Genomic DNA, 20,995 nt, shown 5'->3' on the forward strand with positions numbered 1-20,995 from the left:
TTACGTTTCTCACTCCTCTTCCTTCATATGCTTACTTCATTATAGAGTTATACTTTAAGAGGGATTATAAAACACACCTTATAAAATACAATTTTCTAGTATTAAAGGCATGTATAAATCAGAAATATTACATTGAAGTCAAGAACATAGGCTCTGGAGTCAGGCATACCTGGGTTAAAACTAGTGCCTATGATTCACTAGCTGTGTGATTCTGTCCAAATTGCTTAAACCCTTTAAGCCTCAATGTCTTCACCTGTAAAATGGGCATAATAGGGCCCATCTCTTAAGATTTTAATAAGAACTGAATGAGATGATGCTTATAAAGAACTTGGTATAGTGATCAGCACCAAGTAAACACTAAATTAATGTTAGACATTATTATTATGTGGATGCGCATAGAAAAAAGACTGAATGGTTACACAAAAAATGTTAACAGTGGATATTTTAGATGATAAGATTATGGACTTTTTTTCTTTGGAATTTATCCTTACTTTCTAAATACATATGATGTATATGCATATGATGAATATGCATTATGTGTTCCAACAAGCCTGTTAGATACCAGGAATAGGCCGGTAACAGCATTAAGTCACTTAAAAGAATAGAGGTTTATATTATAACCTTCTTCCTTTTGAAATTCCCTAAAGGTACTCGAAATCTTATCATATGGCAGTGGGTATGATATACAATTTAGACATTAGAAACAATAAGCTGTGGATACATGAAGTGCTAAAAAAGGAGTCAGGATAAGGATGGAGCGAGGATGGATAGAGATGATTGTGCCTTCTCACTTCCTGGATAAATACCTACTATCACATGCCTCTCTTCCTGCACACCACTTCTGGCACATACCACTTAGGTGGTTATTGTGACACTCTGGTTCCATTGAGATGCAATGAGCCATGAAGGAATCCTTCCCAAGGGATCTTATAATGATATGCTACAGTCTTCTCTGGAACTGAAAATGTACACTGCCCTTGTCTATCCTCCAGGGAGGTGTCCCACATGGTAGGGATGACAGGATAGAGCCATGTGGCCAGTGGGTGCCCTTGTGACCTCCAGGTCCTTGCTCTCTTACATTTGCTAAGTGTTCAGATTAAATTCTTTGTAGAGGGTGTGTTGGAGGAGGTCATTGAGAGGACATGACTGCCTGTTGACACAAGAGCTGAAGCGAGGGAATCAGGCAATGGTAGTTTCCTCACCCCGTCCCTTGTCCTTGGAATGCATATTCTGCTCACTGTTCCCACAGTGGGAGCCATTTCAAGGACACAGCCTTGAGAGAGCAATGTATTGTTGAGGCCATCTGGACTGAATATGTGACTGAATCCAGTTAAGGGCTCTATATCAGCTTTTAAGATTCTGCCTGGTAGATGTGGAGATCTACTTATCTTGTGGCCGCCAAGACAAATGCCATATGTAAGTTCCCTTGCTTATTAAAACTGCCACCCGCCAATCTGGAGTGGCCTCTGTCTTTAGTCTCTCCTTGCGCTCTGTGTTTGAGGACCAGTTTGGAAACAAAAGGATAATACAATTCACATTATTGGCCAGACTATTTCTAAAAATATGGCCTAACTGTAAAATATGTTTAGTTTATGGGAAGATAGTGAAAGAGATCATCTTCCACTTAATAAGTTTTTAGCATGAAAACCAATTAACACATTAGAAAGCCTTTAATGTTTTAATATTCTCCTATAAGAACAAGATCTTAAGGTTCACTTGGAGCATTTCTTTGCCTCTTGGTTGTATCTACCATATTTTGAAAGATTTTCAAATTGATATTTTGAAGCGAACTCGTTATTGTTGCAAATACACATGTATGTGCATTCAAATATTGAATAAGTCTGAGGTTGATAAAGGATGATTCATAAATATTTTTAAAAGTTAGCTGTATGTCCATTTGTCATTGAGCCTTGGGGTCATCTTTTTGCTTTGCTTTTCTTACTTTGCATGAAACTATTTAACAACAGTAATGAATAAATTTTTTCATAGTATTTTGAAAATTAGACTTCAACTTTTAATCTTTTGTTAGTGAAATTATATTTAACGGTCTCTTTTTAAAATATCTTTTCTTGTTAAGGTTTTCTTGCCATATTGACTAAAAGTGATAGAATATAAAATATCATAAGCTGCCTAAAGCTATAGTATGTCTTTTATTACTTTGACATTCTTAATATTATGTTATCATTTTTAAGTCAAACTTTCCCCCTCACCAAAGGCTCAGGTTGATGGAGATAAATTGCTGAACTGTTCAAATAGTTTCATAACATTCTAACTTGTCAAATAGGAATAAGGTCATACAAGAGAATGCTAAATGGGATGATTAGCCATCGTTAATAAGAGTCTGAAAATCTATTTTTCTTTACAGTCAAAGAACTACAAATACAGATAAATATGTGTATTTTGAGAAAACTCTTTTGAAACATTTCAGGTCAACAAATTAATAGGCATCCAAGTAATGTTCAACAAAGCCAACAAGTAATATATTTCATGTTTCATTTCTATAGTGGAGTGGAGAAAAAGAGAGACAGAAAATTTCCCAGAAAAGTTGGAAATTTGACAGAAGTTCCAAAGAATCATAAATAAAGAAAACAAAAGAAAAAAAAATAGAGACAGGGAGTCAGTAAACTTTGAGATTCGCTCTTGTGTAAGATAAAGTACACGGTCACTTATTATTTCAAACACTTTTGTACATTGGATAGATGTTAATTGGCTTACTAACAGTTTTTAAATGTTCCCATCTCCTTTGGGAAGCTTATGGTTTGCTTTTATTTTCAGACATCAAGATTCATCACTAAACATTTTCCAATGGAATTCCAGGAATTTTACCCATGTGTGAAGAAATAACTTGGAGTTGACACATTCACAAAAATAAAGGGTCCTATTCATGAATTTACTAGATACATAGCCTCAGTGGCCCTTTGAATTTCACAGTTCTTTAGGTTTCCTTGTTTTTTTTTTCCTGTGTGAAATCCTACATAGACGTCTCATACCACAATGCCTAAGGTCAGAATCAGAACCAACATTTTGAGCCATTTTCTCCAAATCAGATATAGATTTTTGCTCTACAAATATTCTCTCAGGTATCATTTATGGATGAACATTATTTAAGGCAGGAAAAAAATTGGGGAAATCAGTATTTTAACCACTATTCATAAATTGCCACCTATTCTTTAAACATTTGGATATCCTGTAAATGAGCATGCTACTTGTGGCAGAAGAAGGGGGAAAGGGAGACCATTTTTATTGGTTGAAACATAATCATTAAAGCAATATCAGTGTATTTTATGCTTTATGGATATGATACATTCATAAACCTCAAGTGTTGGAGAAATGAGGCGGTTTTGAAAGACTAAAAAGGCAGTCAGGCTTGGCTTTAATAAATCACAATTTTGCTCCTCTTGTCACTATGTGCTGTTCTATTATGGCAACTGACATTCAACAAATATTTTCCAAGCACCTACTATGCGCTAGGCTCTTTCCCATGTGTTAGATTTCATCATCATCATTCCCAGGCCCAGTGAGGTTAAGTAACTTGTTCAAGCTCTCATAGCATGTAAAGAGTAAAGCCAGGACCCTAAATCAGGATGTTTGATATAAGAACCCAAGTGCTTCACTTGCAATATAGCCTCCGTGTATCTTACTTTGGGGTTTTATCAAGACGGCTATGACTGGATTTTGCACGCAGACTCCTTAAAATTAGAATTTGGGCCAGGGTGCCTAATCATATAAATATTCACTTGACCTTAGACAAGTTACTTACGTTCTCTGTGCCTCAGTTTCTTCGTTTGTCAAATAAGGATATTGACAGTACCTACTTCACTGGGCAGCCCTGAGAATTAAATGAGTTAGCATGTATGAAGCATTAGAAAAATGTCGCATACATAGTGAGCTTTATTATTAAATCTTGTGAACTATTTATGATTTTGAATTATGTTCTTAGAATTGTGTTCTTATAGAGTTTCATGTCTACATGGATATTTGGTTTTTGTCTTGTCTTGCTTGGTTTTAATTCTCTATTTCTGATGTTGGGAGATGGTGAATAAGACAAAACAGTAGCAGCTGTTGAGCTGTTAGTGTTAAAGGAAGAAAGCTGCACAAAAAGGCAATGGGAAAACATAATTACTTCAAGAGATACCAAAAGGAAGGGGAAAAAAAGAATAATATCCCATGTCAGAAGGAGAGTTCCTAAAAACTCCCCTAGAGTAACACACATGCATGCATGCATGTCCTGATAATTGTCTCTATAGAAATCAAAACTTGGGGAGTTGGTGGTACAAATCAGCACATTAAATCCAAGACAATAAATATGAGGGGTCGGGTAAAATGAGCAGAATATGATAATACACTCGCATCCTCAGAGGCCTCCCCTGCACTCATTCCCAGCCATTTCCTCCCTGCCACCTGCTCCTGTCCCTGAGGCAGTCTGTTAGGGGCCGTGCTTAGCTGGGTCTCTGACCTCCCACTACCACATCTATATGCCTCCTGCAATCACCCTCCCTCGCCCGTCTAACTCCACCCCTTGCTGCACACTGGCCCTTTGAAGGTTTTAATCAGGCACCGATGCTGAAGTTTGTTATTCTTACCAATAGTGGTGATCAAAATCATGGGACGTACTCTGAATCCTAAACATGGTCAGCTTTGCAAACAATGTTTATGGACTCTTTTGTAGCACTGAGTGTTAAGGAATAAAAACATACCAATCCTATCTGCAAATTGCATGAGACTGGTTATGAATGATTAACCATTGCAAAGACAATGGAGAACGTGCTCAGACTCTCTAAAGGCAGTGGAAATTAACCATTAAAAATGGCCTCTTAGCAGAGGGCTACTTTTAACTTCACTCTACGTTTATTTTTTCAGTTTTTATTTTTTCATTTGTGTGATGAGCTTTGACCTTTTCATGGAAAGTTTTGATCATTCTCTTTAAATTCCTAACTATGGGGGCCTTTCCTTTCCACGTGAGAGTGTGTGTGTTTGTGTGCACCTCCCCCACATGTACATGCACTTGGTAGGGGCAGGTAGAAAGATAATGACACTCTGATACATATTTTTGAGCAAATTTTTGAGATCTTGGTTAGGTCACTTCCTCACTGAAGGCAGTATATTTCTTTTATCACTTTCAGAGCCAGTTTATATAATTTTTAAAAATATGAAGTATAGTTGATTTACAATGTTGTGTTAGTTTCTGGTATATAGCAAAGTGATTCAGTTATATATAACATATATACTCTTTTCCAGATTCTTTTCCACCATAGGTTATTACAAGATATTGAATACAGTCCCCTGTACTATACAGTAGGACCTTGTTGTTTCTCTATTTTATATATAGTAATGTGTATCTGTTAATGCCAAGCTCCTAATTTAACCCTGCCCAGGTTATATAATTTGATGGTTCTATGATCTGATAAGAGCTGTTCTCAAGACTCATAGAGGTGCTAAGCACCTCTACTCAGTTTCTGACTATAAAAAAATTGCAATGTCTTTGTTAAACTGAAAAAAATATATAGTCAATCATTTAGGTTACTAATTTACAAAATAAAAAAATCAGAGGAAAGTAAAATTCCCACCTGCTAAGTCACTCTACTTTTTACTAAAATCTGTGTTATAAGCTTGGTCAAAGGCTGAGGCAGTAGAACCAAAGGGTTCCAAAATACTGTGGTTTAAAGACAATGGAGGTATATTAATCTCACATTGTATCTGTTCAGTGAGCACTCCAGGCTGGGGGGCTCTAGGTAGCTCTGGTCAAGGTGCTTACTCAGAGACTTGAGTTCCTTGCACCCTGTTGCTTTGTCAGAGCAGGTCTTCATCAGCCGAGTGGAAGCTGAGTCACAGGTGAGGGACCTATAGTTTGCAGGAAGTGAGAAAGTGACGTGCAAGCCCACTGTCTTAGGCTTAGATGTTGAAACAGCACAGGTCACATCTATACACACTTCACTGGCAAGAATTCAGTCACATGACCTCACCTAGCTAAAAGAGCAGCTAGAAAAAGTAGTCTCTAGTAGGGCCCACGGGAGCCCAGCCACAACTCTATTGTATAGAAAAGAGAGATTAGAGTTTGGGGGACAATCAGCTGTCTATGTCACATCCCCTTAGTTTCTAAAGCTAGACTTTGGTAAATTTCTAGATATTATGAGCCATATTTTTAAATATTCAAAAATAGAATCAAATAACTGTTTTGGAAAAAATAATAATACCAAGTGTAAGATGTAGGATGACAGGAGTTGTATAAACAGACAATCTCATATACTCTGAAGGGTAAGCATGTTTTGTATCTTCTGTTGCATATCTGGCAATTATTCCAATACAACTTCCTTAATAGTGGAAGTAGAAGTGATACAGTCAATTATTAAACAGCTTTGCTGCTTGGTTGTCAAACACACACACAGACTGAAAAGAAATATTCTGTATTTCAGATTAAAGCTGTATCTTCCAACACCATATGAATCCAGAGGAGTTCAGAAATTTGGAAGTGGCTCCTTTACTCTCTTCTATTTGTCTTCACAGCTACTTAGTATATTTATGATCTTTTATCTAGGCTGACAGGGCTATCCCATATGCCCAAGCCTTAATAATCCTTGGGGAAAATATCTTTCTATCCTCCTTCAGTCAGTAATTTGTAATTTTTACCTTTTTGACCCCTTTCCCAGAATCTGGTTCCTTTAGCAAAGCAGACTGTCAATCATTCGGGTTCATCCAGATCCACTCTGGATGAGGTGAGGCTGAGTGAAGTACTGCAAATGGAGTACATGTGAAAAATCAATCAGTTTATACTGCCATATTGATCTCATCTTAGCGTAACTCTTTTTTTAAATTAAATTTATTTTATTTTAGCGTAACTCTTGTTCATGGTTTTGCTTTTAAAAAAGTTTCCTTCTCTTCCTCTGCGTTAGGTCTGACTCAAGGTTTAGAAATAGGTGAGGGAAGGGGGTGCAGAGTGACCTCCAGAGGCATCCCCAGCTTATCCTACGTCAGATTAGGTCTCGCTAGATTTCTTTCTACCCCTTACAGGGAGCTGTCCTTTGTCCTCTGCTTCAGAATCTGAACCACCAACCCATCTCCAACAGTGCCCCACCTTTTTCTTTGTGCTTTTCTGCATCACACTGATTAGGTCCAACAAGTCTAAATTTTAGCAGCTTGAAATTTAGATCCATGGAAGAGGCCTGGCCTCCTCTTCTTGCTGGGGTGATAGTTATACCATCCTTACCCAAGGTTGAGCGTTCATGGTCCCCACATCACTCTCACCTTGCTCCTTGATACCATTCCTCTTCTAACTTCTCCTCACAGAGGTGAGAGGGGCTCCTCTTTGGCCTCACCGAGAGTGTATTAATTCTGTTATGGATGTTGGTGTCAGTGTCCTGAAGCCAGGTATTTTCCCTCTCTATCAGCTCCTGCAGGGGTAAGAAGCTTCTACATAACAGATTGCACTTCAACCTTTACTTGTTAACATGGATTCTAATTAGTTTACTATTAGGGTTCTCTCCTAGCAGTCAGGTATGCCTACCTGAAATCTTGGCACTTTTCCTGGATGACCAGGTATTTGATTTTCAGTGTTATATATTCCTATAGTAACAGGCAACCTCTTAGCCTCTTGGAGTTTTCTCTTTATTTAGTCATATACGAGAGTGAAATTATTATTTTGTTCCCTTGTCATAAACAGAGTTTAAAGGAAAGCTGGTGCAACTTTAAGAAATTGAAAAGGAAACTAGAGAAATAGCTTCTTAGTAGCATTGTTTTCATGAACTAGGAAATATATTTATGAGTTTGTCTTTTTTTTTTCTGGATGAAGAGTTACTGTAGTTTTTTGGACTTTGAGACTCTTTGGATGATGAAGGCTAAGCTTAGATTTTTTGATAATCCATAAAATGGAAGATAGTCTAAAATATTTCAATCCTTTAAAATGTACTGAGATTTGTTTTATGGCCCAGCAAATGTACTTTCTTTGTAAATTCTACCTGCACTTGAAAATATTGCATCTTTTGCTATTGTTGGTTGGTGTGTAGTATAAATTTCCCATTAGGATAAGTTGGTTGCTAGTATGGTCCATGCCTTCTAAATATTTTTTCTTGATATAAGGGTAAGAGTGATGACTTCCAAGCTCTTGACATGTCACAGCTAAAACCAGAAGTCTCAAGAAGTGAAGATTAAAAACCTGTAAAATAAACCCAAAGAAGCAAAAGGAAAGAAATAATAAAAATAAGGTAGAAAATAATGAAGTAGGCAACAAGCCTCTGATATCAAAAATCACCAAAAGTTTGTTGAAAATTGATAAACACATAACAATACTAATCAAGAAGAGAGAATGCATAAATATAAGAATATCAGGACTGAAAAGGATGAATCTCACTAGAGATCTTTAAGGCATTAACAGTAAATAAGAAGATGTCAAGATATTATAAACAATTTTATGCAAATAAATATGAGAAAATAGATGCCATAGATTTCTAGAAAATACCACTTATCAAAACTTACAGAAGAAATAGATAACCTAAATTGATCTATAATAGTCAAATATTCACAATTTCTATGAGGTAGACTGATGATAAAGAAACTAAATTATTAATAAAAATCCTTCCCCAAAAGAAAACTCCAGGCTCTGATAGATAGGAAAAGAAGTTCTATTTTTTGAAAAGTAAGTAATAAATAACTCCAATACTTCACAAACTTTCCCAGTGAAGTGCAATTATGAGGGGAAGAATGCATGTGAGATATTGGGCAGTCAGTGGTGTGGTGGGAATAGGTATTTGCCAGTGATCTTTGTGCAGCAAATAAATCCCATTCATATTGTTTAAAACAAAAAGAACTCACAGCACATGAGTGTTTGTAAGAGACAGAAGCTTTATCCCACCATGAAAACTAAAAAATACCAGATGTTTCCTTCCTTACCTGGCATTTTGAATGTGGAGGAAGAAACAGGAAGACACAGAAAGTTAGAGATAATCCACAGTGGTGGAGTCAGTATGGGCTCAGTCACTGCAGTGCGACCCTGGGGTACAACCTTAGATATGTCGTCTGCTTTCCAGTCTTGCTGGAATCCTGCTCATGATCTGAGCCAAGGTCTTTAACTTTCCTGTCAAATCTGTGAGATACATAACAGAATTGTAATGTATATATTCCTCTTTTCTTCAGTTTAGCCAGAGTTCAGAGGTACAATCACCATGCATTTCCTAAGTACCCTGAGGTGATACTACTGAGAAAGTACCAGTGCTTTCCACAGCCCATTCACAAGGCATTCCAATACCTTCTAAAAACCCTCATTAGTGTTAATTTCTACCATTCCCAGAGTAGGGTTCTGGCCTTTAGAGAAGATTTACAGTTTCCCCACTTGAAGACTCCACTACTTTCTGTCACCTTGAATCTTTTTGCTGGGCTCTTGGCCAGACTTCCCCTCTCATTTGGGATGACTGTCAAAGTTTTAGATTACTGAATTCATGGCTGCTGATAGTACAATCTTCAGGATGCAAGTCTTTCCCATCCCAAACGGCAATAGAGAGAGTATCAGAGATCTGAGCCCAGCAGTGGAATGGAGCATCTAGATTTCTGTTTTTCAACTTTGACCAATCATAAGACCAAAAAGTTCAGTTTCTTGAGTTGCTATCCATTGCTCTCTATTCATGCCCAATTTAGCACTCATAAGGACATTCACAGTGGTTTGATATACAAATATACTATAAAAGGTATCGCAATTCATATAAATCTTAAAAGTTGACTACCGTATACTTCTTCACATCTAAGAATTTTAATTTATGAGTAGGTAGCAGATATAATTGTCTGGCTGGATCAACCTAGCTAATTCTTTGGTTTTCTCTATTTGAGGGTACTGCTGTTATAAGAGCACTTCAAGACTTCTAAACTGGCATTGATGTGAAATATTGTTAGGGTTGAGAAAATTCAATATGTAACACAAATGCTCAGAATGGCTGCTCTCAGACCTCTTCCCACCTCTCTTGCTGAAGGATCCAGAGGCTCTCAATATTCTGAACTCAGAAATCTTCCCTGGCTCTGGGCTCATCCCCAGTTGAGAAACAGTGGGTTCCTCATACGTCACAAAGTTTCAGCAGCAACTTTATCAAGATCACTTCCAACCCTTATCAAGATCAGTTCCAACCCTGCTCCTCCAAAGTCCTTCTGAGGACATCAGAAGTTTCACATAGTTTCTATCCCCTTCCTCTGATGAAAGGTTGCTGGGCCTTGGAAATACCTGAGTCACTCTCAAGACTGGAAAATTCTACCAGACATGATTTCTCTCTTCTCATTATTCTCTGAATTCATGAGTATCTGACAATAAACTTGTATAAAACCAAAGATCCCAGGGCTTCCCTGGTGGCGCAGTGGTTGGGAGTCCGCCTGCTGATGCAGGGGACGCGGGTTCGTGCCCCGGTCCGGGAGGGTCCCGCGTGCCGCGGAGCGGCTGGGCCCGTGAGCCATGGCCGCTGAGCCTGTGCATCCGGAGCCTGTGCTCCGCGATGGGAGAGGCCGCAACAGTGAGAGGCCCATGTACCGCAAAAAAACAACAACAAAAAAACCCAAAGATCCCAGCCAGCCAGTCTGCTAAATAAAGTACAGTTTATTGGTTAAGCTTTTGTTCAGTTCACGATATCTACCAAATCCTAATTTCTCCAGAGTTCATGCAAACCATGATGATTAACTTCATCTAAAGATTTCAAGACATGATTTTTCTATCTTTAATTAAGAATTTAAAGATACGATATCTTAAATCATTTATCTCAGGATGATTTTTCTAAAACGAATTTCCTATTGTGTTGCCCTGTTTTAAATTCCTATACTATACATTTTCTCTTAGAGTGCAGGTTTAACTTTAATAATTTCCTGTATTCTTTGGGCCCCAAGGAATTACCAAGGACAAAAACATCTAAACTAACGTCTGAAGGTCCTTTACAGATTTCCCGCCTCTATGTACCTTCTATTTGACTATGAGCACTAGCACACAGAACAGGTTCTGAGATTATGCTAACAACCAAAATAGGCTAACACTGAATAACATGTGTCTCAGCCTGGCTTTACTAGAAAGCAGAACCTGAGAAAAAGGCTTATGTGCCAATACCTTATTGGAGAGTATGCCCCAGGGGGCAAGAATGAGAGACAATGGTAATAAAGCAGGAAGAACCAGAAAAAGAGATGCAACATTGAGTTGGCTCTCTCCTATGTGTGACTGGTTGCTCAATCCCGTGGGATCACCTAAAATATTAAATGTTAAATTTATTTTAATCTGATTCAATTTAAAAGTTAAATGTTAAATTACTAGAGAATTTATCCTCTAGCCACAATGATATTAAATTAAAAATCAAAACAAAAACTGGAAACAACTCAGATATCCTTCAATGGGTGAATGGTAAACAAACTATAGTACACCCATGCATTGAACTACTACTTAGCAATGAAAAGGAACAAACCAGGGACTTCCCTGGTGGTGCAGTGGTTAAAGAATCCACCTGCCAACACAGGGGACACAAGTTTGATCCCTGGTCCGAGAAGATCCCACATGCCGTGGAGCAACTAAGCCTGTGCACCACAACTACTGAGCCCGCGCTCTAGAGTCTGTGAGCCACAACTACTGAGACTGCGTGACACAACTACTGAAGCCCGCGCGCCTGGAGCCCATGCTCTGCAACAAGAAAAGCCACCGCAATGAGAAGCCCACGCACCACAACGAAGAGTAGCACCCACTCACGGCAACTAGAAAAAGCCCACATGCAGCAATGAAGGCCCCACACAGCCAAAAATAAATAACTTAATTAAATTTAAAAAAAAACCAAACCATTGACACACAATGACTTGGATAAATCACTAGATAATTATGCTAAGTGAAAAAACAATTCCAAATTTTATAGAGTGTATGATTCCATTGATATAACATTCTTGAAATGACAAAGTTGTAGAAATGGAGAACAGATTAGTGGTTGCCAGGAGATAAGGAGTCTGTGGGTGAGAGAGGGAAGTGGGTATGGCTGTAAGAGAGCAACATGAGGTATCCTTGTGGCAATGGAAATGTTCTGAAATTTGACTGTGACAATATCAATATTTTGGCTCTTTTATAAGATATTACTATTGAGGGATAAAGTGTACATTGGATTTCTCTGTGTTTCTTACAACTTCATATGCATCTACATTGATCTCAAAATAAAAAACTCAATTTAAAGACATGAAAAAAAAGCCCTCTCCACAATTCATATGATTATCATTATTCCACTACCATTCAGGTGCTAAAAGCAAAGTATAATCCCCCAAATCTTACTTTCCACCTGTAACTAACTCCATTAAATCACAGATGAGAACCTTAGTAATTAAAATGCCACTGGCTGCCAAAGGTTATCACCATGCCACATGGTGGCATACTGGGTCCTCAATATACAGAGTCTGAGACAAAGCTTAAATGCCAATACTTATTGGGGAGTGAGATCCAGGAAGCAGGGCTTCCCTGGTAGCGCAGTGGTTGGGAGTCCGCCTGCCGACGCAGGGGACGTGGGTTCGTGCCCCGGTCGGGAAGGATCCCACATGCCACGGAGCGGCTGGGCCCGTGGGCCATGGCCACTGAGCTTGCACGTCCGGAGCCTGTGCTCCGCAACGGGAGAGGCCACAACAGTGGGAGGCCCGCGTACCGCAAAACAACAACAACAAAACCTTAGGAAGCTCTGTCACTCTTTCCACCATGAGAGGACATGGCAAGAATTAGGCTGTTTGTGAACAAGAAAGCCAGCTCTCACCAGACACTGAATTTGTCAGCACAGTGTTTTTGACTTTTTAGCCTCTAGAACTGTGAGAAATAAATCTTTACTATTTAAACCACCGGTCTATGGTATTTTTGTTTTAGTAGCCTGAAGAGACTATGACAGTCATCAAAATAGACACCAGAGTAATTAAGGTAGATAGTGGGACATGGATGAAGAGAAACCTGAGCCAAATAGCGACACCATTTAGGCCCAAGCATGGAGTAGAAGATAGGGATGTTGTGAAGGTGGTGTCCTTATTGAGATTGGCTGCTGGTGCCTGGCATGCATTTTACACCAGCATCCATATCCTTTTTGAAGCACTGTGAGGTCAGGCAGACTTCCCTGGGCCCTCTGACACATTTTGTTTCTTGTTCTTTTACTTTGAATCCCAAAAGAAAGGTTCTTTTTTTGGCGGTACGCGGGCCTCTCACTGTTGTGGCCTCTCCCATTGCAGAGCACAGGCTCCGGATGCGCAGGCTCAGCGGCCATGGCTCACGGGCCCAGCCACTCCGCAGCGTGTGGGATCTTCCCAGACCGGGACACGAATCAGCGTCGCCTGCATTGGCAGGCGGACTCTCAACCACTGCGCCACCAGGGAAGCCCCCAAAAGAAAGGTTCTTACTTGCGCCTCTTCTTTGACACAGATGTGCACATCTATGTTCATACGATGGGCTAGGTCCTGAGACCTGGAAATCCCCAGCCTACAGGAACATCATCTTTGGAAGGTAGATTGTCCTCTCCTGTGTGGTGGTGGGAGATACTTCATTGCTTCTCCTTTCTAGCCTTACCCTCATTTGTAGACTCAATGGGCTACAACCTCCAAGTATTATGAACCTCCTTTTTCTTCTATTTACTATCCTAGATCCATCATTTACTGGCTGGGAAATCATGGGTCAATCATCTGACCTTTCCTTGCTTCTGATTCTTCATTTATAAAATGATGATAATAAAAACATAATTTATAGGGCTGTGGTTTGGCTTAAATGGGTTAATATAAGTAAAGTGTTGAGAACAGTGCCAGACCTAGAGTGTCTGCTATAATGACAACAAAAACAACAATAATAACAACAATATTGCTATTATTAGATGGCAAAAGATCAACTCAACCTAAAATATAGAGAATTTATTAAATAAATTATAATAGAGCCATAAAATGGAATATCATGTAGTTTTTAAAAAATGAACAAGTTTTATAAGATATATTAATCTGGAGAAGTTGCAGAAAAGCTTGTATAATACTGTGTAAAACAATATGGCAAAGTAATATATACTTACATTTGCTTGCATATGTGTAAGATTGCTTGGGGAAGATACACAAGAAGCTAATAATAGTAGTTTTTCTGTTGGGGTCATAAAACCTTGGCAGATGGGTGACAGTGGTAGAAGAGAGATTTTTCAGTGTACATCTTTATACTTTTCAATTTAAGAACCATGTAAATGTATTATCTAGTCAAAAATACAGGCAATGCCTTAAGAATGAAAATATAAAAGAGAGAACTCAACTAATTCATTGGAGCTGGGGAACTCTAACCTATGTGTGAGAGTCGTGATCCTGAAATCTAGGCTGCATAAAGGGCATGGTCAGTCTTTTTTCTTCAAGAATTTCTGATCAGTTGCACTACTGAGAGATGAATTCTGAGAGCTCAAAAGACCTATCTGGTGGCAAGGGTGACACCTGCAGGACAGACTGAGAATTTGTCGAATTATTTATCTTTGCTGAGCAGAACATTACACCTGGGGCATGGCTTCAGGCGACTGATCATGGATTTCTCATCGGAATTGCTAGACAAAGAAGTTTACATAAGTACCAATGGAAATACTGCAAACAAAAGCATTTTTATATAGGAAATCTAGGAAAGTCACTTCCCACTCACTAGCTGTGTCTTTCAGCAAAGCCATTTAACAGCCTCAGAGACGCGGTTCCTTCAGGTGTAAAATATGGAGAATGAGGCCCATTTTTAAGAGTTGTATGGATTTGAAATAGGTATGTAAAGTTCATTGTTCAGCTCCTGGCACATTATAAGTGTTCAGTAACTAGTATCTACTGGTATTGTTAATTGCCACTGTCCACTGGACTGATTCCTTCAGCCAAATACCCAGCTTGCTGCAAATCTGCCCCTTTGCTACCTTCCAAATGAATCCAGTCACACTAAATACAACAAGAGTTTTGAGGTTATGCTGCAGAGTCACAAACCAGATCACCTGGGCAGTGATAAGGATCCCATCCAGGGCCTTTCTCCCTTGTAGCACTTGGCCTCTGGAACTCCTGTGTCCTTGCTCCAAGATTTCCCCTGACACAGCAACTCCCAGTCTTTGCCTCCTTCTCTCCCTTCTTACTTATGCAGATCAGTGTATCTCTACTTTACATTTCTGTCAAATAAAAAGCAAATTTGGACTTCAGGAAGCAGAAACCTTATTTAAAAAAGACTACTGCAGGGCTTCCCTGGTGGCGCAGTGGTTGAGAGTCCGCCTGCCGATGCAGGGGACGCTGGTTCGTGCCCCAGTCTGGGAAGATCCCACATGCCGCGGAGCGGCTGAGCCCGTGAGCCATGGCCGCTGAGCCTGTGCGTCCGGAGCCTGTGCTCCGCAATGGGAGAGGCCACAGCAGTGAGAGGCCCACGTACCGCAAAAAAAAAAAAAAAAAAAAAAAAAAAAAAAAAAAAAAAAGACTACTGCAACAGTGAGAGGGAGACTTTGCAATAGGGAGAACAGAGCTCCTGACCCTAAGATCTATAAGCATCTCAGTGGTCAGGGAGAAAGATGTGTTTGTTTTATGGGGAGGCATAAACAAGGCCAGAAAGGACAGGAACTAAGGTAGTAGAGGAGCAGGTGGCATGATCAGACAGTTAAGCAGGTGATGTCGTTAAGGAGGAATTATTCCACATTCCAGCGCGTAACCCCTGGGGCCAAATTTCAGGGCTCTGGGGAAGGACAGAAGCCTAACTAAAGTTTGGTTGAGGTAAGTTAGTGGGCATTTTGTTCAAATTGTTCAGTGGGGACAAACAGTTCAGCAAATCTTTTATGACAAAGAATGGGAATTTCAAGGGTTTGTGTCTGGCTTTGTCCTAATTAAACAAGGTGGTGTTGGGCGGTCATCTTATTTAAGTGATATGGGGAAGGGTGTTCTTTGCAGTAAGTCTTTTCCCAGAACACGAGAGGATGAGAGGATTTCTTAATCTGCAGTTTTCCGGGAGCACAGGGATCAGGTAAAGTGCAATGTTATCATTTCCAAACTAGCAAGTCACATCTCACCTCCACTGCTGGCAATTTGGGGTCATTTATTCACCATTCTCTGTCTCTGTTTCTTCACCCATCTGTATTTTCTAGGAAAAAAGTAAATTATTAAATATCTATATCTGTACCTCTCTCTCTCTGACAGCAAGAGAAATTTATCTATAAATCATAGAAAGTCGCATACATCATACACATTACCCTGAATACTTCAGGATGCCTTTCCTAAGAACATTCTTCCATATAACCACAATAACACTAGTCCACCTAAAAATTAACATCAGTTTTATAGTATCTTCTAGTACCCAGTCCACATGCTCATTTTCCTAATTGTCTTCCAAATACTTTTATTACTCCCCCACCCAGACCTCTTGAAACAATATCCAACCTAGGTTCACAGGTAACATTGGATTTAATGTCATTTTAGTTTCCTTGAACTTTGCTACTCAAAGCGTGATCCATGAGTCAGTATTATCAACATCACCTGGAAAGGAGTTTGAAATGCAATCAGGCCCTGCCCAGACCTAATCAGAAGCAGCTTTTGAACCAGATCCCCAGGTGATTCGAATGTGCCTTAAGAATTGAGAAGCATTGCTCCCGAACAGTGTTTCCACTTTCCCCCCATGATACTGAATTTTTGAAAGGTCTAGATCAGTTGTTTGTTTTTTTCACCACCACTTTTATAGTCACTTATCTGAATATAAATTCACTTACATCCATTCTAGAAGGTTTGGAAAAGGGTGGTTTTGTTTTGTTTTCTACTTCGCACTTTTCTGTGTCTGAGTGTGCTTTAGTATCTTAAAAGCATCTTTTTCCTTTTTTCTCCTTTCTTTGGATCATGTAAGCAATAAATGAATGAATTTTATTGTAAAACTTTACATGATTTAGACATCTACAAAGAAAAGTCTACATCCTTCTTTATTTTTCCTATCAGTTTTATTCCCCTCCTCAGATGTAGCTACTATCAACTGATTTATATTTATCTGTATCATTCAGGGTTCAGTCATGGGAGCAGAACCATGATGCACATTTTGGAAAGAAGACATTTATTGCAGGAATTAGACCTTACAAAAATGCTGGAAGTGAGGAAGTGAAAGTCTGGAAGGGGAGTCAGAGATCAGGTGCTTGGAGCAGGGATGGGGAAGCCAAGCCCTGGAGCTTGTAGGGAAAGCTGTGAAGCCAGCCAGACATGTCCAACCAGCAGTGTGGGCTCAGGAGGGGACTATGGGAGGCTATTCCCTCTGTGTAACTCCTTCCCTGTGGATCCATAGCCAAGCATCTTCTGAACAACTCAGAGTTGCTATTAGACATCAGGGCCAGAGATCAGAAAGACCAGATGGACAAGGAGCTTTGACCCACAGTTCATCAACACATCTGACCACAGTGACCTTCTCAGAGTAATGGCTGCTGTTTTGCTTTTGCCTTCCAAATCTTATATAAGCTCCCTTATGGACAACTATAGCCTGGGTTGGAAAAGAAGGCATAATCCAGCCCAGCATTCTACCCACCCTCTTTAAATAAGTATATATGCATACTCATTCTTTGTAGAAATGGAATCACATGGTACATATTGTTTGCCACTTTCACTTGTCACTTCAGTCTTTTGAGGTCTGTCAGTACATATTGCACAGTACACCAAACCACTTCTTTTTAGTTTTTGCATCCCCTTGAGGCAGCTTTTTTTTTTTTTTTTAATTAATTAGTTTATTTATTTTTGCTGTGTTGGTTCTTCGTTTCTGTGCGAGGGCTTTCTCCAGTTGTGGCAAGTGGGGGCCACTCTTCATCGCGGTGCGCGGGCCTCTCACTATCGTGGCCTCTCTTGTTGTGGAGTACAGGCTCCAGACGCGCAGGCTTAGTAGTTGTGGCTCACGGGCCTAGTTGCTCTGCGACATGTGGGATCTTCCCAGACCAGGGCTCGAACCCGTGTCCCCTGCATTAGCAGGCAGATTCTCAACCACTGCGCCACCAGGGAAGCCCCGAGGCAGCTTTTTTTTTAAACCACTGGTGGCATCTCTTAGTGGTTCATGGAATTAACTAGTGTGTCAAAGCACCATTAAAAAGTATGGGATAGAACAGAAAATATAAAAGTGCATCTCCCTCTGTAAAGATAACTACTGCTTTGTGAAGCATTCGTTTCAGTTAAATACATGTGTGTGCAGCCTGAAATATATAGCCTTCTGTGGGTAACAATGGTTAAAAAAAAACATTGCCTTGGGATTTTGCTTTTCTTTCTTTTTTTCCTCTTCCACCACCTCTCCATTTTTTGTTTGATTATTTATTTTGACTAATAACCTTAGTTTGGAAAAAATAGGCTGATATCTGGGGCTAAGGGTTTTTGAAATAGAGTGAGACAGAATTGAATTCACCTTAAAAAAAAATCATGCTATGGTTATAAATAGCATCTTATCTATTCCCAGTACAAAGTTGCTAGCGAGCATTAGAAGAAGATTCCTCTTCAGTAACATGAATGAGAAAAGATTGATATGGTCAGAAAATCAAATGATGTTGCCTCAAAAGTGTAAAAAACCTTCAGTTTGTGAACTTCCGCAACCAACAGTAAAACATATGCTCATTTGTTTGGTAACAGAGACCTCTAGAGAGCTCATATTAGAACTGCAGCAAAACCTTTTAAAAAATTATTTATTTTTTATTTTAAGAGTTGACTTTGGTTGATATCATAGATTTTTGGAACACAGAAAGAATTTAGAGATCATTTAATTCCATATACTTGGATGCTCCTAAGACTTATTACTTACCTTTTATATGCCAAGCACTTTTATAAATAATATCTAATTCGGTCTTCACAATTCTGTGAGGTAAATATTACCACTTTCAATTTGGTTTTTAAAATTTATCTTTAAGTTTATTTTTAATTTAATTTTTATTTTATTCTTATTGAGCTATAATTGACCAATAAAAATTGTGTATATTTAGATTGTACACTGTGGTTTTTTTTTTTTACAGTGTATTGAAGTATAGTTGCCAAAGTTGTGGCACTTTCATTTCATAAATGAAGAAACAAAAGACTCAGGAAGTAAAGTGACATGTCTAAAAGCAGAAAGCTAGAAAGTGGCACAGCCAAATCTAAAATTCAGGATTCTGGATTTTCAGGCCAGCAGTTTTTCTAATATACTACAATATCAAAGTAGTACATACTTTTTAAGTGAAGAGGACTTAGCATTTAGTTCATTTTCTTTATTTCTAAATGGAATAAAAGAGACACAAAAAGAAGAGCAAATTGTCTGGGGTTACATAGCTAGTAAAGAGCAGAGCCAAGGTTAGTATAAGTGAAACAGCTGGAGATTGAAGACCAGGAGACAGGCGTGCTAACCTGGTTTTCAATCTCCAGCTGTTTCACTTATACTACATGCACGGACAAAATACATCCTACTTAATAATGTAGAAAGACCCATTTCTAGCAAAATGGCAGAATGGTTTAAAAAAATCACTTCTTAGAAATTATTTAGAGAGTAAATATATCCATATGCACTCAAGTGAAATTTATTTTCTATAACTGATTTTATTCATATGGAAAAGAAAATATATCTCAGAAACTGAAATGACAGAATAAAATAAGTGATTAAAGTGATGATATTGATGTGCATTGTTGATCAGTAATTTATTTGTTAAAATATACAAGTGCTTTTTACAATGTAAATTTGCCATTCAGCTTGAACACGTACTATGGGCAAAAGTCAATGTACATGACTGGGAATGAAACTGAGAGAGGTGTGATTTTTGTCTCCCTGGACTTGCAGTCTTTGAGAGATATTTCTTAAAAAGCACTCAAATAGCATTTAACTAATTGCAATTTTTGTAAATGCTATGAAGTAAAAGTGTAGGATACTATAGTTCTATTAAAAAATCACTTCTTAGGAAAAAACTCTAAAAAATCTAGATAAAATATTTAAAAATAAATATTCAGTTCAGGAGAGTTAATTTCCTGAAGTTGAAAGCTGAAAATTTTTAAGTGAAGGCAGGAAAGTATCAGAAAATTTCTAAGAGCAAAAAGGAGTGGAGAGGGTAATTAATCAAAGAGGTGAGGAATTCAGAGGCTCCAGCCTGCTCAAAGGGCACCTCAGAATTATGGTGACCTCCAGCTTTCTGGCTGGTGGTCTCACAGGACATCAGAGCAGGAAGCAAACCTTCAGGACTCCTAAAGATGGAAATTCAGACAGGACCCCCACTGCATTAAGCTGGGACACCAATGGGTAAATCCTCAGTTGGAAGGGTGAATTGAAAAATCAAAGTCACTCCACAGATGGAAATAATGAAACAGTTTGCCTTTTTCAAACTTGGGCCTGGGTTGGGGGACGGGAGGAATGCCTCTCAAGGGAATTTGTGTATGTACTTTTTTTAAAAGTCAGGTTTATGGAGGCTTAATTTCTGTAAAGTAAAATTCACTATTTTTAGTATGTAGTTCTATGAACTTTGATAAATGCCTACGCTCTTGTAACCACCACCTTAATGAAGATGGAGAACACCTCCATCACCCCGCAAATTCCCTTGTGTCACTTTCTAGTCCAACCTCCTCCCCTACCTCCAGCCTCTGCCACCACTGATTTTTCTGTCCCCACAGTTTTGTCTTTTCATGAATGTCATGTAAATGGAATCACGGAATATTGTAGTTTTTGAGTTAGCTTCTTTCACTTAGCCTAATGTCTTAGAGGTACATCCACATCATTTTGTCAGGAGTTTGTTCATTTTCATTGCTATGCGGCATCCTGCTGCATGGATGTAACACGGTTTGACTGTGCAGTCACAACTGAAGGGTATCTGGGTTGCTTCCAGTTTTTGGTGATTATAAATAAATATTATAAACATTCATGATTAAGTTTTGTGTGAACATAGGGGTAGGGCTGTTGGGTTATGTGATAAGGATGTTAAACCTTATAAGAAACCATTAAAATGTTTTCCAGAGTGGTTATGGCATTTTGCATTCTCACCACCAATGATGAGAGTTCAAGTTGTTGTGCCTCCTCCTCAACACTTGACACGGTCATTTTTCAAACGTTAGCCATTCTGATGTGCATGTA

General features: G+C 38.9%; 1 protein-coding gene across 10 annotated transcripts in view; it reads right to left on the reverse strand.

Moving 5' to 3' along the window:
• The window catches only part of DYNC1I1 (dynein cytoplasmic 1 intermediate chain 1), a 484,637-nt gene that overhangs the window by 345,761 nt on the left and 117,881 nt on the right, over positions 1 to 20,995 (reverse strand). Inside the window, exons 1-2 of one of the 10 annotated variants that reach the window (XM_081243714.1) lie at positions 7,243 to 7,533; positions 6,628 to 6,731 (exon numbers count right to left, since the gene is read on the reverse strand). The exons of the other annotated variants lie outside the window; for them this stretch is intronic. The gene's annotated coding sequence lies outside the window, so the exon portion shown is untranslated. Of the gene's footprint in view, positions 1 to 6,627; positions 6,732 to 7,242; positions 7,534 to 20,995 lie in introns of those variants that run through there. 10 annotated transcript variants of the gene reach the window in all.

This window comes from Mesoplodon bidens, assembly GCF_964165515.1.
Source record: "Mesoplodon bidens genome assembly, chromosome: 9".
In the NCBI taxonomy this organism is placed as follows: domain Eukaryota; kingdom Metazoa; phylum Chordata; class Mammalia; order Artiodactyla; family Ziphiidae; genus Mesoplodon; species Mesoplodon bidens.